Genomic DNA, 15874 nt, shown 5'->3' on the forward strand with positions numbered 1-15874 from the left:
GTTTGGAGAAGAGGAGACTGAGGGGTGATCTTATTAGCGTTTATAAATATATAAAGGGGGAATGTCATGAGGATGGAGCCAGGCTCTTCTCAGTAGCGACCAATGATAGGACAAGGGGTAATGGATTCAAGCTGGAACACAAGAGGTTCCACTTAAATTTGAGAAGAAACTTCTTCTCAGTGAGGGTGACAGAGCACTGGAACAGGCTGCCCAGGGAGGTTGTGGAGTCTCCTTCTCTGGAGACATTCAAAACTCGCCTGGACGCCTTCCTGTGCAACCTCATCTAGGTGTTCCTGCTCCGACAGGGGGATTGGACTAGATGATCTTTTGAGGTCCCTTCCAATCCCTAGCATACTGTGATACTGTGATGTAGCTGCAGATAAAGGCAGGCAGCATCAGCCTTTAGGAAACCTGCTGCAGGAGTTGGTGTTAGTGTATATGCAGCCACCTGGGCCGTCAGTCAATCGGGAAGATCTGCTGGATGAATATTCAAAGCCCAATATTTGGAGGACAGCAGGTAACCAAGCCTCTTTTGCTGTAAATCTTCAGAAGGAATACGAAGGCAGCAAAGTATCTTTAACTCTTCAAATTACATTACACATTAATTAAATACGTTAAATATTCCCTGCAGATTTTAGCTATAACTTACATTACTTACTTGCAGCTCCGTTGAAATAAGGGACAACTCACTTACGGGTCAGGCGCAAAAATCCCATTTACCCAGCATCAACATGATAGCATCTTCACTGGAAATCATCCCTTACGAAAAGGTGCGGCAATTTAACACTGGAGCATCAACACAGAGAGTCCCTGCCCTCCACACATTCATATGCTTGCTTAATGTCAAGATCCTCTACGGCCATTAACAGGACTGCTCATGAAGGGAAACCACACCCGTGAGCATGGAGCATATTGAAGCTTAGCTGAGGAAAAAAGGATGAGTCCTGGGGAACCTGGACCAAGCAATTGCATGACAAAACAAGTACAGAGGTATAGTCTTGAAGATCAGTATCTCATACAGACTCACACCTGCAGTGTAAGTATTGAAACTTCCCTCTCCAAAGAAAGATAGCTGGCTACAACCTCATGTCCAGAAATGGAGTGAGGAGCTCTGGTTCAGCGGGCCTTCCCTTTGAACTGCTGCTGTGGTATCTGGTCTGCAAACTTTTTGTCTGGGATTCAGAATTGCTCAGTAACAAAACAGTGCTGGAAAAGCAGCTCTGAGCCTGATTATTCAGCATAAACTTTCCTTTAGGAAACAACAAAATAAACAGCAAAGGCTTAATTAATTTGTATCCATTTACTAGTGGCAGACAATTAGCACCGTGCAAAAGTACAAGAAAAGCAAAGTACTTGTGACCTGCTGACAAGGTTGTAGCTGACCTCAAGCACAATGGACCTAAGCAAAGGAAGGGAAAAATATGACTCTGGTTGTTACCACAAAGACTTGAAAGGTCATAGTCAGCAGCGCAGCAATACTCTGAAACATACACTACTGAGGGACTGTTACCATAAAAGTTTCAGCTGTAAATACTGTCTCTGCGGTAGCAGAAACAGAAGATGTTTTGTATTCATCATCCAAATTGAATTAAAAAAAAAAAAAAATCAACCAGTTAGGCTACATACATATACACACAAACATGCACACACTTAAATCTTTCATCAATTGGGAATGTTTCCAGCTTTTGATGCTGTGTCTTGAATTAACATTGCAGTTTCTCTCTCTTCGAGTTACCCCAAAGCTCTAACAGATTGTGCAGCGCTTGTATTAGCACCCACCTGGAATGAACAGAAGGGGAAGGTGGTAAGGGAAAGACGGCAAGTAGCATAGCAAGCCCACAGTGGTTTAGGTAATAAAATAGAAAACAACTGAGGCCATTTGACTCTCTCACCAACTGCTGCCATTCAGCTTTAGCACAACACTGAACTAAATTCTGCCTTTGCAGTCATACATACACAACATCTTCACTGTGAACAGTTCACATGCACATGAGGACAAAATTGAGCCCACAGCGATACAGAACAGCTGTTGCAGACACTTGAAGAAAAGCCACATAGTGCTGAAAGCTCCATTTGAAAAACATTGGCCACCCAGACCTAGCTGCCATCATCCATCCAGTCCCATACTGTCCCAGCTGATCAGCTGGTCTGTAACTGGTTGCAGCCTGCCATGACTCGGCTCTCAATACACATCTGAAAATGGAAGATCAATGAAGATACAGAGTGGGGCAGCTTCTGTCTCTGCACCAACATTCATCAGCTGAAGCAAGGAAACACGCACCAGTCATTTTGTATAATTGAGTCACCTTAATAAAGCTTTGTCACAGCATCCATGTCTCTTGCTGTCAAAATAAACACTGACAGTCTGAATGCCCTTTATATAGCTACAGAGACATCAGCCTCTGACAATATTTGATTCTGCTAACATTATTTCTTATTTTGGATTTCACAACACATCTACACTAGAAATGCAAGTACCTAGCAACATTATCAGCTCTTCTGGTGGACGCTACCTTGGTACTTTCTTTGGAGGAAAGGGAGGAAGGAAAGAAGTCCCAGAAATTACATTTGCTTTAAGGCTCTGCAGCAGTCAGGCAATCTTCCTGATAAAAGCCACTAAAACATGCACCTACCTGGAAGAATGAAGGGTCAAGTCTCCACCTCCCAGTACAGACTACTGAGAAACTTATGCCCTGGCATTTATTTATTTATTTGTAGTAATATGAGAGTGCTAAAACAGAAACAAGTGGAAGAGTTCTGCCTAACTCTGTGATCAAAAAAGCATTTTCTAATGTACCAGAAGGGGAAAAAACCTCAAACTACACATACCAGACTCTAGCCATGCACCCTTCCCTACTTGTATGTGATTTTGTATAAATGTGCTGGTGGTGTTGAGGCAGTAGCTCACCAACTTGAATACAGAAAACTGCTTGTTGTACAGCAAAACAGAGCACAGCTTCTCTTTGCTATTCTGTTCCAGCATGTCTGCATCTTGTCTTTCCTTCTGTAAGATGCTTCTCCAGGGTAAATCAAACTCCAAGCTCCATTCAGCCCATGAATCTTCCACAAGATCATCAGTAAAAGCTTATGCTTAACATGAGCCATCTTAACTAGTAGATCATGCCTGCTTAAGACCATGATACTACTAGTTATATCCTTAACACATTTCCAGGTGATTAAGGTAAAGAAGTTAGGAAGTGCTTCTTACTGAAATCCCTGTGAAAAACAAACATATTGACCACTCATTCATTTATTCAGGGCCCTATGATGCAGACACGTGCAATTTCTAAATAAAAAGATCACCAAATCTGTTCATGAAGGCCTTGTATCAGCCATCGGGAATTGATAATTCTAAACCATTTAAAGGTAAAATGCACCTGAACAAGAGAAATTTGAGCATAAAATCTGCTGCCTGCTAAGCACAAGCCCCTGATTCCCCAGCAGAGTGTTTAGCGTTACTTGAGGCAATGCCTATGCACACCAATGTGGGCAAATGCCTGTGCCTACTGAGTGCCTGTCAGAAAAACCTACTGCTGATTATCTCCTGGGCCAAATTCTGATTCGAAGAACTACAAAGCAAAAGTGATCAGTCAATATCCCAGAAGATCTGTGAATGAGAGACGATTATAAGTCCAGATAGATCTGGGGGAGACATGTAAATGTATTACAAGCACCAAGATTTATATTAATGCCTGGAGCTGACAAGGTCTCTCTTCTTATTTAATTGCCCACTCATGACTAAGTTAAGTGAGTTCACATGGGACCATGAGGTAAAAATGAGTGGCTCTGTCTAGCCTCAACACTGAATGCAATACGACACTAATATAAAGAGCGAATCTCCCAAGCACAGATCACTATATTATCACACATTTGCTGACAGCTAAAATAATTCAATTTAGGGCTGAAATACACCTTGCAGTGCACAGACAGACTGGTCTCTGCACACTAATCTGGCAACGATCTTGCTAGGAAATTTGCTACTGAAACCTCTTCCTCTCCTCTCCTGATAAATGCGGTCTTGTGCTACTTGATGTGTACATTTTAAATGTGCTACATTTGTTTAAAATGCTGCTGTAGAGATTCCTCCCTAACTTAAAACTACAATCACAGTAACTCTGATGATTTCTTCCGCTTGTTCTCTGTTAACTTGTTTTAATACTGAGGATCCTTCCTGGCTTCTCACCACACTCACCCTCTATCACACACTGACCTCACAGCTCCACTATATCAAAATCAGTCTGTATCATTCATCTGCAAAGCTTTTCAGGAAACAGTTTTGTCCTCTTCTCTCCCCTGGCAGTGCCTGTACGTATAAATACCTGTTAAAAATCCTCACGGCCTCCTTCTGGCGTCAGAGATCTCATCAGGTAGAAAGGCCAAAAAGTAATCACAAACAGCAACCTGTGAGTGGTTGGGCAGCTATACATACATATATATATATATATATATATATATATAGTACTCCATTGCCATGTTTTCCCTATTCTCTTGTCTTCTTCATATCCATTTATTGCCCCTGACTTGATTGCAAGTTCTTTAGGGCAAGGACTCCTTGATAATAAGCCTTTGTAATACATTATTGATGTCCATGTGGGCTTCTAGGCACAACTGTGATACAAATCCTAAATGACAGTGGTAAGACAACTACTGGCATGAGCTTAAAAGCCAAGCTGAGCCCTTTAGAAAAGTCTGGCCTCAGTGATAAATTTAGTTTTTTTAATAACCCATAGTCCCAGAGCATTCAAGTGACTCATCTACAACAACTTATTCTTACAACACCTAGGCTAGAGAGGAAAATTTAAGCTCCCTCACTTAATGACTTTGGGATACTGAACGATGTGCAAAGAGAGGGACCAAATGCAAGATCTGCAGCCTTTGATCTTAACCACAAAATTATGTTTTCTCCCTTTTGGACCTACAGCCTGACTCCTGATCTCACGTCACCCAACATCATACTTAACAGACTCTCCTGATAATTAAGAAGTGGTATGAATGAGCTGCCTCCAAAGACCAACATCACTTCTTACATTTACAAAACAAGGTCAAAGAAAGTTGGAATAAGCAAGTGTTATCTTTGCAATCCAAAAGGGGTAATGCATTTAAAATGTGTGTTACTTAAATAATAAACAGTTAGGTGTGAGCAAAAACTTCAGACACAAAATAATACTGGGAGAGAGGGAAGAAGGAAAGACAGGATCTGAAATATTTATTTTCATCTTTAAACCATATTAACTCTCTTCCTGACATAGCAAAAATGAAATGAACCTCTTAATTTATCCTTACAACACAGTATTAAATAGCAAAGTTTTAGCTCTGCTACACAGATGAAAAATTGACATATATTGACTAAACATAAAAGAGTGAAACTTCCAGCAAATCAAACAGCCCATCTGGCTGAGTACTTTTTGAAGCTATGTAACAAGATGAAAAAGCAAATAATCACTGAAACAACACACTGGGGAAATGCTTATCTCAGAACAGCCAAGAGCACTGTGCAAAGGATGGAGAGCCTTGACCCTCAGCCCTTGACCTAAGACTTAGAGCTGGGTCTATTCGCCACGTTGCCATAGACCTGACTGAGCCTACCATTTAGAGTCCTATTTCTCAAAAGAGTATAATGATATTTCCTTTCTGTCTTGCCCAGCTAGATGCTAAATCCTTCAACATCACTTACAGTGTGCTCGTAGGAAGTACAGTGCAATGAGATTGTGACCAGGAATAAAGCCATCAAGCCGTGTCATGACAAGTGTGATAAAGCCTTTAAGTCAAAGTGACAGTAGAATCACCCAGTTCTCACAACTACATAGGTGCATAATTACAGTTTGCAGTGTATTTGTACAGTCCAGGTGTTTGCCCAAACATCTTAAGGTTAATTATAAGCACTGCATTAAGACAGCCCTGCCTGCACTCCCATTAAGACCATGTACGAGTGCTATGAAATGTTACGGCACTTTTCAAGAGGAAACTGGCATTTGCAGGGAGCAAGCATGGGTAACGTGCAAGACATTGGTACAATCAGGCCTCTTCTAACTGTTCCCAGAAAACTGTGCCTCTGGTAATAAGAGCCAGCAACTGCATGTAACTTGCTGAACACTAGCTAGCAGTATACTTCTAATAGAAGTTTTCTAAGCAAGTCTCAAGAAACACAATAAAGTCACTTCTTATAAGCAGACTCTTCACAGAGCTGAGTTAGAAATTAGGAACCATGAGTATTTACTCAAAAATTCGTAACTGCGTGACTGTATAACAGGCAACAACTGCCTCATATACGTATTTATGATAAGCATAACATTGTTGCCAGCACAGAATACATACACTTACAAGAGAAACTGCTGCAAAAATTACAAGGGTCATGAATCCTCTCCAGCATATAATACTGTAGCCAGAGAAACTTCCACAGGCTACGCAAGAGATCCCTGTGCCATGCAGAAGAGGAGTGCAGGCACACTCACCTAGCAAAGACCCTTGTCCCCAGATCTGTCATGTACACAGCTAGACAGTCTTAGGAAACCACCACCTTTTTGCGGGACATGCTAATCCACTTCAGTAAAGACACAGCCACACCAATATCATGATGTGACTACTTCAGCCAGCATCAGCTTAGTTTTGTGCCACAGTTTTAGATGCAGAACTCATGGTCTGGCCTTAATAAAATTGTGCTTTAATTCTGTCCTTTCCTTGAACACAATGAACACACTGGAAAAAGAAAAAGAACTGAAACATACAACAGAGCTCCCCTTTACTGGCAAAATCTATGTGAAAAATGAACTCTGGGATAGAAGAAAGCCTACTCTCTTCCAGAGAGCCTCAGCTGGTACCACAAGGCTAAAATGACTTAAGTCCAAAACTAACACGAACTATAAAAAACAACAGATTTATTTATTAATTTATTTATTAGTATTTAGGCACTAAAGACATTGAAATGGTTAACCTTGCGTGAAAGGGACTCCTCCTAAAAAGCTCCACAGTGTTTGGCTATACAGAAATAATACCCAGAGACTTTTAATTTATTTTAAGTACAGTCTAGTGGGGCTGAAAACTGCCATTGTAGAGGAGAGCATCTTTGAAGAGGCTTCAGACTCTTAATTCTGCCATGAGGCTAAGGAAGTGAATGAAATTAGTGGACTTGAGTGGGTGGTTCATTTTCACTTATTTCTAAACCAGATGTCATTCGTGCCTCCTCTTGACTTACACACATAGCATTTGGACTCCGTAGTGAAGGAACAAAGCCCAACAGAATGGGAAAGAGAAAAAAGAAACGTAACAGAAGTGAGAAACTGGGATTTAAAGCAAAACATAAACAAACTCAGATAAAATGACAAGTAGAGTTGAAACCTTAAAATTCAGGAGGGCTAACTTTGATTGTTTCAAGGAGTTCCTTGAAGAAATCCCATGGGAGAGGGCTCTAGAGGGTAAGGGGGCTCAAGAGAGCTGGCTGCTATTTAAGCGTCACTTCCTCCAAGCTCAGGATCAGTGCACCCCAAAGAGAAAGAAATCAGGCAAGGGAAGAAGGAGACCTGCATGGCTGAGCAGGGACCTTCTGAAAAAGCTCAGGTGGAAGAAGGGAGTTTACAATAGGTGGAAGAAGGGGCTGACTGCTTGGGAGGAATACAAGAATGCTGTCAGGGTATGCAGGGAGGAAACAAGGAAAGCCAAGGCAGCCTTGGAATTGAACCTGGCGAGGGTTGTCAAGGCCAACAGGAAGGGCTTCTTTAAGTATATAGGAGACAAAAGGAAAACTAGGGAAAATGTGGGCCCGCTGTTGAACGAGACGGGTGCCGTGGTGACAGATGATGCAGAGAAGGCGGAGTTGCTAAATGCATTCTTCGCTTCTGTCTTCACTGTTCAGGCCACTCCTTGGGAAACCCAGACTTTGCAGGTAACAGAGAAAGTCTGAAGGGAGCAAGACTTTCCTTTGGTTGACGAGGAGCAAGTTAGAGATCAGTTAGATAAACTGGATATCCACAAATCCATGGGGCCTGATGGGATGCACCCTCGAGTGCTGAGGGAGCTGGCAGAGGTCATTGCTGGGCCGCTCTCCATCACCTTTGAAAGGTCCTGGAGAACAGGTGAGGTGCCTGGGGACTGGAGGAAAGCCAGTGTCACTCCAGTCTTCAAAAAGGGCAAGAAGGATGACCCAGGAAACTACAGGCCGGTCAGCCTCACCTCCATCCCTGGAAAGATGATGGAACAGCTTGTTCTGGGTGTCATCTCAAAGCACCTGGATGAAAAGAAGGTTATCAGAAGTAGTCAACATGGATTCACTAAGGGGAAGTTGTGTCTGACTAATCTGATAGCATTCTATGATGAAGTGACTAGATGGGTGGATGAGGGGAGGGCAGTGGATGTTGTCTATCTTGACTTCGGCAAGGCTTTCGACACTGTCTCCCACATCATCCTCGCATGCAAGCTTAGGAAGTGTGGGCTAGATGAATGGACAGTGGGGTGGATTGAGAACTGGCTGACAGATAGAGCTCAGAGGGTTGTGGTTAGTGGTGCAGAGTCTAGTTGGAGGTCAGTAACAAGTGGTGTCCCTCAAGGGTCAGTACTGGGTCCAGTCCTGTTCAATATATTTATCGATGATCTGGACGAAGGCACAGAGTGTAGCATCAGCAAGTTTGCTGATGACACGAAACTGGGAGGAGTGGCTGACACGCCAGAAGGCTGTGCTGCTTTACAGCGTGACCTGGACAGGCTAGAGAGTTGGGGAGGGAGGAATCTAATGAAATTAAACAAGGGTAAATGTAGGGTACTGCATCTGGGGAGGAATAACCCCATGCATCAGTACAGGTTGGGGGCTGACCTCCTGGAGAGCAGCTCTGTGGTAAGGGACCTGGGAGTCCTGGTGGACAACAGGATGACCATGAGCCAGCAATGTGCCCTGGAGGCCAAGAGGGCCAATGGCATCCTGGGGTGCATCAAGAAGAGTGTGGCCAGCAGGTCGAGGGAGGTCATCCTCCCCCTCTACTCTGCCCTGGTGAGGCTGCATCTGGAGTAGTGTGTCCAGTTCTGGGCTCCCCAGTTCAAGAAAGAGAGGGATCTGCTGGAGAGGGTCCAGCAAAGGGCTACGAAGATGATTAGGCGATTATAACATCTTTCATATGAGGAAAGGCTGAGGAACTTGGGTCTCTTTAGTCTAGAGAAAAGAAGAATGAGGGGGGATCTTATCAATGCTTTCAAATACTTAAAGGGAGGATGCCAGAGGGATGAGAGGAGTCTTTTTTCAGTGGTGCCCATTGATAGGACGAGGGGTAACAGGCACAAGCTTGAACATAGGAAGTTCCATCTTAACATGAGGAGGAACTTCTTCACTTTGAGGGTAGTGGAGCACTGGAACAGGCTGCTCAGAGAGGTTGTGGAGTCTCCCACTCTGGAGACATTCAAAACCCGCCCGGACGCTGTCCTGTGCAACCTGTTGTAGGTGACCCTGCTCTGGCAGGGGGGTTGGACTAGATGATCTCTAGAGGTCCCTTCCAACCCTGACTATTCTGTGATTCTGTGAAAATCACTTCATCAAGTGCCTCAAAAACAAAGGTCTTCATCTTAGCAGAGAAAGCAAAACCTTGAATCATTCAAATGAAATCCTCACCTGGACAAAGTTCACTGTGGTTTTGCCAATGACATCAACAGGGTCAGGATTAGTTTCTCTGTGTTGAAATACACTAACCTTATTGGGATCCTCTTCATTGTAAGGATTCCAGTTAGCCCTGTGGAAATCTAATCTAAATTCTGCCTCTGCGCACCACAGTGGTAGCAACAGCAACAACAGAAAAATACAGCATTTCAAAAGATCCACAACTCATCAGAACAAGCATTTCTGCTGAAGTTTTTGTGTTTGATGAAATCAAACCAATGTTGACAAGATTAAAAAAAATGAAAATACAGGATGCAAGTCATTCCACCCCACAACATTTCCAGAAGAGGATTTTGCTCACTTTTCATTTTTAAATTTCTTTCCTTTATTTTAAATTCCATATGTTTTTTCTGCATATTACATTTATACTTCAGATGTCAGAATCTAAATGAAGTATTTCAGTTTTGAAATTTGAAGAAAAAAAAAAAAATACAGACTAAGTCAAATCTCTCCCTCTACACACGTGTTAGGCTATGGAGTTTTCCTTTGTGGAGTCTTTCAACATTTTTAGGTTTTTATCCAAGTCAGTAGGAAGCAGAATCCTTAACAAATTTCCAAATGCCAGAAGAAATTGGCCTTCCACCCTCCACATGGCTATTTCCACATCCCTTTGCATCAACAGATTTTAAACGAGGATCAAGAGAAAGAAAGGTGGGCCAGTTTCCAAAGATAATTAAGGAGGAATTCCAGAAATCCATAATAAAAAGATTTTATTTTTTTTTTTACCTAATGCTATAACTGAACTCACACAGACAACACTACAAAGACACTTCATACTGAAGAGTAGCATCCAAGACTCAGAGATGGAGTGTGCAGTTTTCTTGAATTGAGCAGCCCATGAAAGCTCCAAGGGGAAATGCCACATTGAACAAAATAAACAAAGCTGGCAACTGTGAAATGAGAATGCTTCACATTCAAGAAGAAAAATTTAAATAAAAACCCCAACAGTAAAGTTAATCTAAATTTAAAGTTTTGTGTTACATTGCAATTGGTCTGTCTCAGAGATGACTGTTTGCATCAGCTGTAGAGTAATTAGGAACGCAGCTAGTAACGAGCATCTCAGCAGCTGTCGTTTTGTCCAGATACACATTATATAAATGCCCATAGAGAAATATGGCAGTGTTATCACAAGCTGCCTGTCTGAAAACACCACACCTACACAGTCCCTGCTCCCATTCAGACATGGATTATAGCCATGCAGATTGACAAGTGATCTCAGGAGACAGTGCAAGACAGCGCAATGTGTTGGCAGTCAGCAAAGCTACAGCTAGAGCCAGTCCAAAGTAAACATCCCTGAAACATATACAAACGTGGGTGTTGAGTCCTTTCACACTGTTTTGTTATTCTACAAATCCACATCTATGAGGCTGCTCTGTTTTATTTTTTATAAATACATATATATTCTTAGACAAATACATAAAGAGAACAGGAAAGGCATTGTGGGAATAATCTAACGTGAGACCTTGAAAGCTGGAATTCACTGTGCTTATCACGGTGGTTTTGTGATTCATAAATTTAGTGCGGTGAAAACTCATTAATCACTTTTTCAACAACTTTTCTTCAGCAACCCTTAGTACATGGAACTAACCACTTTTTCTCAGTATATGAGCTTTAGTCATAGAAAATACATATTTATACAAACTATTAATTAATCCCTCTCGACATCTACTGTACCTGAAACATCTGGCTTTTTTCCTCTCTTAATCAACACAGTTCCCACAGGCTTGACGTTTTAAACACCGTTATTTTAAATAACTCCAATTGTCAACACCAAATCATGTTTTGCGCCTTTAGATAGCTGCATATATAACTACTAGAGACAATCCATCAATTGCTAACCCCTGAATGTGTCTACTGAGACACAGAGGCTCAGAGAGGACATGCATTCATCTGTTCCTTGCCATCTTCTGCATGCCAATACTCATCTGCAGGACTGTTACAAAAGAGCACAGAAGACTGCTTGAAAGCCATCGTGAGATACAAAGTCATCTGCTTTATACAACTCTCAGTAGGCAGCTTGCATACAGAATCTTCTCCTTCCTATTCCTTGCCAGGAAATAAACTCCTGATAAAGGGATCACATGCTGTAAGAATACCGGTTTTATTTTATCCTCTATTACCAGAGATCAAGGACTAAGGGAAGAAGGATTTTCTTTTTTTCCCCCAAAAAAAGAAAAGGTTCCCTATAGGTCTGGGAATTGTTACCATGGTTCACAAGAGACTCTAGTGTATATCTTTTTCATATGTTTCCAGTCCAGTGTTTCAAGCAGACCTCAGCCCCTGAACTGGGCTAATCCACTGTTTTTTCCAGTTCAGGGTGCAAAGCAGGTAAGGCAACCAGACTTGAGAAACGCTGAGGAAGTCTGGTATCCAAGGGGTTTAAAAAAAAATCTCCACATTTCCAAATTAGACTGGGGCTTTCAGGGCTATACTGAGGACTTCAACCCTAAGATACTCTGGTGTAAGAGCAGTGGCTCACCAAGCAACCAGAAAACAGGTATGGCAACATATGGCAACAGGAGGACAATGGGAGAGAAGGCAGGGCTGGGAGCTGCCAGGTGTAAAAGCAGGTCACTTGCTAGAATAAACAGTAGATACCGTCCCAGAGCAGAGAGGTTAGGAGCTATATGACATTGGCCCTGTGCCCACAGGTAACGTGGAACAGTCAGACTCCTGCATTTGCATGAATACTAGCAGGGTGCTTGGCAGCTGCTATACACAGAGTCTGTAGTAGAAACAGGAGTGCTCCCTACCTCTTGCTTTCACAGACAAAAAGTTCTTCCGTGTAGTATAAAGCTGCAGTGCTTTCTAAAGCTCCCTCTGTGGGGACCCCGGTGTTGGCTTTTCCATTACACACAACAAAAACTGTTTTCTCACCTCTGACACTGAAATAAGTCCTATTTCTAAAACAGCTGTCTTGCACCATTTGTCACTTAAGAGAAAGCCCTGAATAAATGGAAACTACATTGACCTATGGCTAAGAAAAATGTTGCTAAGACTCACAGCTTAATTGCATCTGTCAAAAATGTATTCGTGCTCACTACACCTGATGAATCATCACCACACACTTTCTGACTGCCAGACTGAACTCTCTAAGGACAACAGAAATCTTGGAACTCAGCCACCTAGAAATCTTTAAATAAAAGGCCATAAATAATAACAAGTGTATTGTGTGGGTCTTCATGCAGGTATCTTGAACAAATTCCACATCATGGCACCAAAATCATTGTGCTTACAGTCTTCCTGAAGTTTCACAGAACAGTCTTACCACTTCCTCTTCCCACCTTTCAAACTTGCATTGTATCATCCAAAATGGTTATCCCAGCCTCCCTCCCCAGCTACATTTCAGCTAGAAGATAAGCAAATCTTACTGGCTTGTATTTATTTTGTTTCAGGTTATGTTAATACTTGCAGTATGTGATCAGTGATTTCCATCTACAGATTAGGAACACACAACATATCATCTTAGAAATAAACTACATTTCAGTCACTTCATGATGAACTATCTTGTGAAAAAAAAACAACTTAATGTTTAAAATATGGCAATTCTATGAATCTTGTAATGGTGTTGCAATGGAGTTTTGCAAACCTAGAGCTCAGAATAAGGAAAACCATACATATATTTGTCACAGGGGCTTTGACCAAATGTTTTAGTCAAAATTAGAGATACATTTACCACAGCAGAATTCCAGATTACTTCTCTAAGCTTGATTTGATTTTTCCAGGTACAGCTTTGTAAGCAGGATGTTACCATAAAAAGCATACCAGAAAATACTGAAGTAGCAGGGACTTCTGTTAAGATTAAATTCAAATTTATTTCAGTTCTTCCATCATTTTTTCTTCACTCTTCAACCTCATCAAGTCTTTCAGAGTCCACATCAATATGTAGACGTGGGCTATATAAACTGCAAATTCCTGTCTAATGTCTCCCTCTGGCATTCCACCTAAGCTTAAAGGCAGGTTCTGGCTACAAGTTTCCAGGGGGTTATGTGAAATGCAATTACATTTCCATGAAGGTGAAGGAGTGTTTTACGTTCCACTTGAAATACCTTACAATGTGCAAGAATTATTCAGTTCTTTTCAACAAGATCTTGGTCAAGCTATACTTTATTACTGATCTGACTGCTTTGAAGTATCCTGTTGCTGCAATAAGCCATTTCATACAGCATGTTGACATGGTTTACATGCTAAGTAAGGCACTAACATTTATTTTTAAAGTGTCCTTGTACTCTTGATTGAGAAAATTCTTTCCTTAAGAATCAACTTGCATCAATTCTGCTCTTTAACTAATGAAAAAAAGGAAGACGTGAATTTACAACCATAGCTCCTTCTCCTTTACAATAGTGTAAGACTCTTCCGTTCTTCCAGAGAAAGCCACTTGACCTGTCCTTGATTGATAAGTTCCTAAAACTCATATTCCACCTACAGCAGGTAAGACTTTGCTCTACCTGTTGTAATAACTGTGATTGCATGTATGGAAAGAGCTCCAACATTAATGCTAAAAACCTGATGAAGGAACTCTGCTTTGGTTCATCACATATGACTAGGAAAAGTCATTTGACACTTCTGTATACCAGTCTCTGTAAAGATACTGATGTTAACCTCCTCATAAGAAAGTCAAAAGCTTGTTAAGTATTTAAAAATTGCTAGATGGCAGATGCTAAGTATTTTCAGTAGGATTTCACACCAGCAAGATTTTAATTACTGCAGTTCTTCATTTGCTAGACTCCCTGATGAACTGATAGGCAGACTCTCATTTATTCACAGCTGAATACCCAAAATGTCAACTAGGGTTGAGACAGTGTTGTACACAACCTGAAGTGTGCTACTCTAGGGTTTTTTTGCAGACACACATACAAAGACAGCAGATCATCTCTGCTTCTATGTGCAACAGAGAAAAGTGACCTCATACGAGATTGATCACCATGAGGTACTCAACCAAATTATATCATGCTTATAGCAATGCCTTGAGCTAAGCTACTTACATGGCTTTTATGGCTAATGCTAACCTTTGCAAAAGTAGAATGCTTTAGGTGTGTCAATCAAGGAGACACAGGCTCATTCTACTGATAGTTTAACTACAATATATGAAGATGCACTTCCATTTGACTAATCCCGCAGTGGTGTCCTATCAAACTAAATAAACATCCAGTGTACTGGACAAGCTGGTAAAACCTCCCTCAATGCTACTGCAACTTCCCAGGCTTCTCTCACCTTGCTATCAAGTTATCTAGATACTGTCTCTGCACGGACTTTGTTTGGAAGGCTTAACTGCTCCTCACACCTCTCTTCAAAGTGATCCTTAAGTTTTAAATTAAGTAGCTTCACTTCAGATGTACTCTCAGCTGTCGTTGTTCAGGATTTTTTCACTTGAGCTCAAAGTCTGGTTGTGGTAGAATCAAGTTTTGCGCCACTGTTAAAATGAAGAGTTAGCAACTGAGCTGAAGGACCCCTCCAGGCCAAATTACACCTATGTCACACAGGGTACTAACTCAGCTCCTGAAGTTCTGGTCTTGGCAGCAGCACCTTCCTCCTCTCATATGCATGCAGGCAGGCTGGTGTAAGTTGTCTCATGCATAGCAATGTATTGATCCCTGCCTCAGACTTCTTGCCACCACAGGAGACATGACGTAAGCACCTAAGAAGTCACTGTCTGGCACCTCTGACTTTATTACAAAATGGCTTGGATCAAGGAAGCCATCAAATTGGCTAATAAAGATTCTGAGCTGTGCAGCATAAACCATGAAAATGGTCACTTTATGAGTGTAATGATTATCTCCGGGCTAGACTGCTCCAGCCTCAGGAACCTGGGTTTCTATCTTTTGCCCCACAGCTTCCCCAAAGCTGCCCCAGGTGACAGCAGAGCAGCAAAGCTCATCATCTGCTATTTGCTTACATTAGTGAAAATCCTCCTTGCCAAGGCAGCAGCTACCAAAAGCTTTCACAGATGCTGCTTGTGCAGGATTACTAAACAATTCCTGAACAATACCCTTAATGAGGAACTGTGAGACTTAATTAAAGTGTAAAATAATTAAAAGGCAATTAAGAGCAATAAGAAGTTTCTGATCATTTTCCCCTACATTTAAAATGTAAGATATGGGGGAGGGGATTGCCAAATCTCCATGGTTTTCAAATGTCTTTTAGAAAATGAAAGAACACAGAAAATGTTAGACAAAGATGTATAATAAAGGTTTCAACAAAGCAATCAAATTATGGACTGATATAAAAGAGATAGAGACA

The sequence above is a fragment of the Vanellus vanellus genome (genome assembly GCF_965231255.1).
Source record: "Vanellus vanellus genome assembly, chromosome: 6".
Lineage (NCBI taxonomy): Eukaryota > Metazoa > Chordata > Aves > Charadriiformes > Charadriidae > Vanellus > Vanellus vanellus.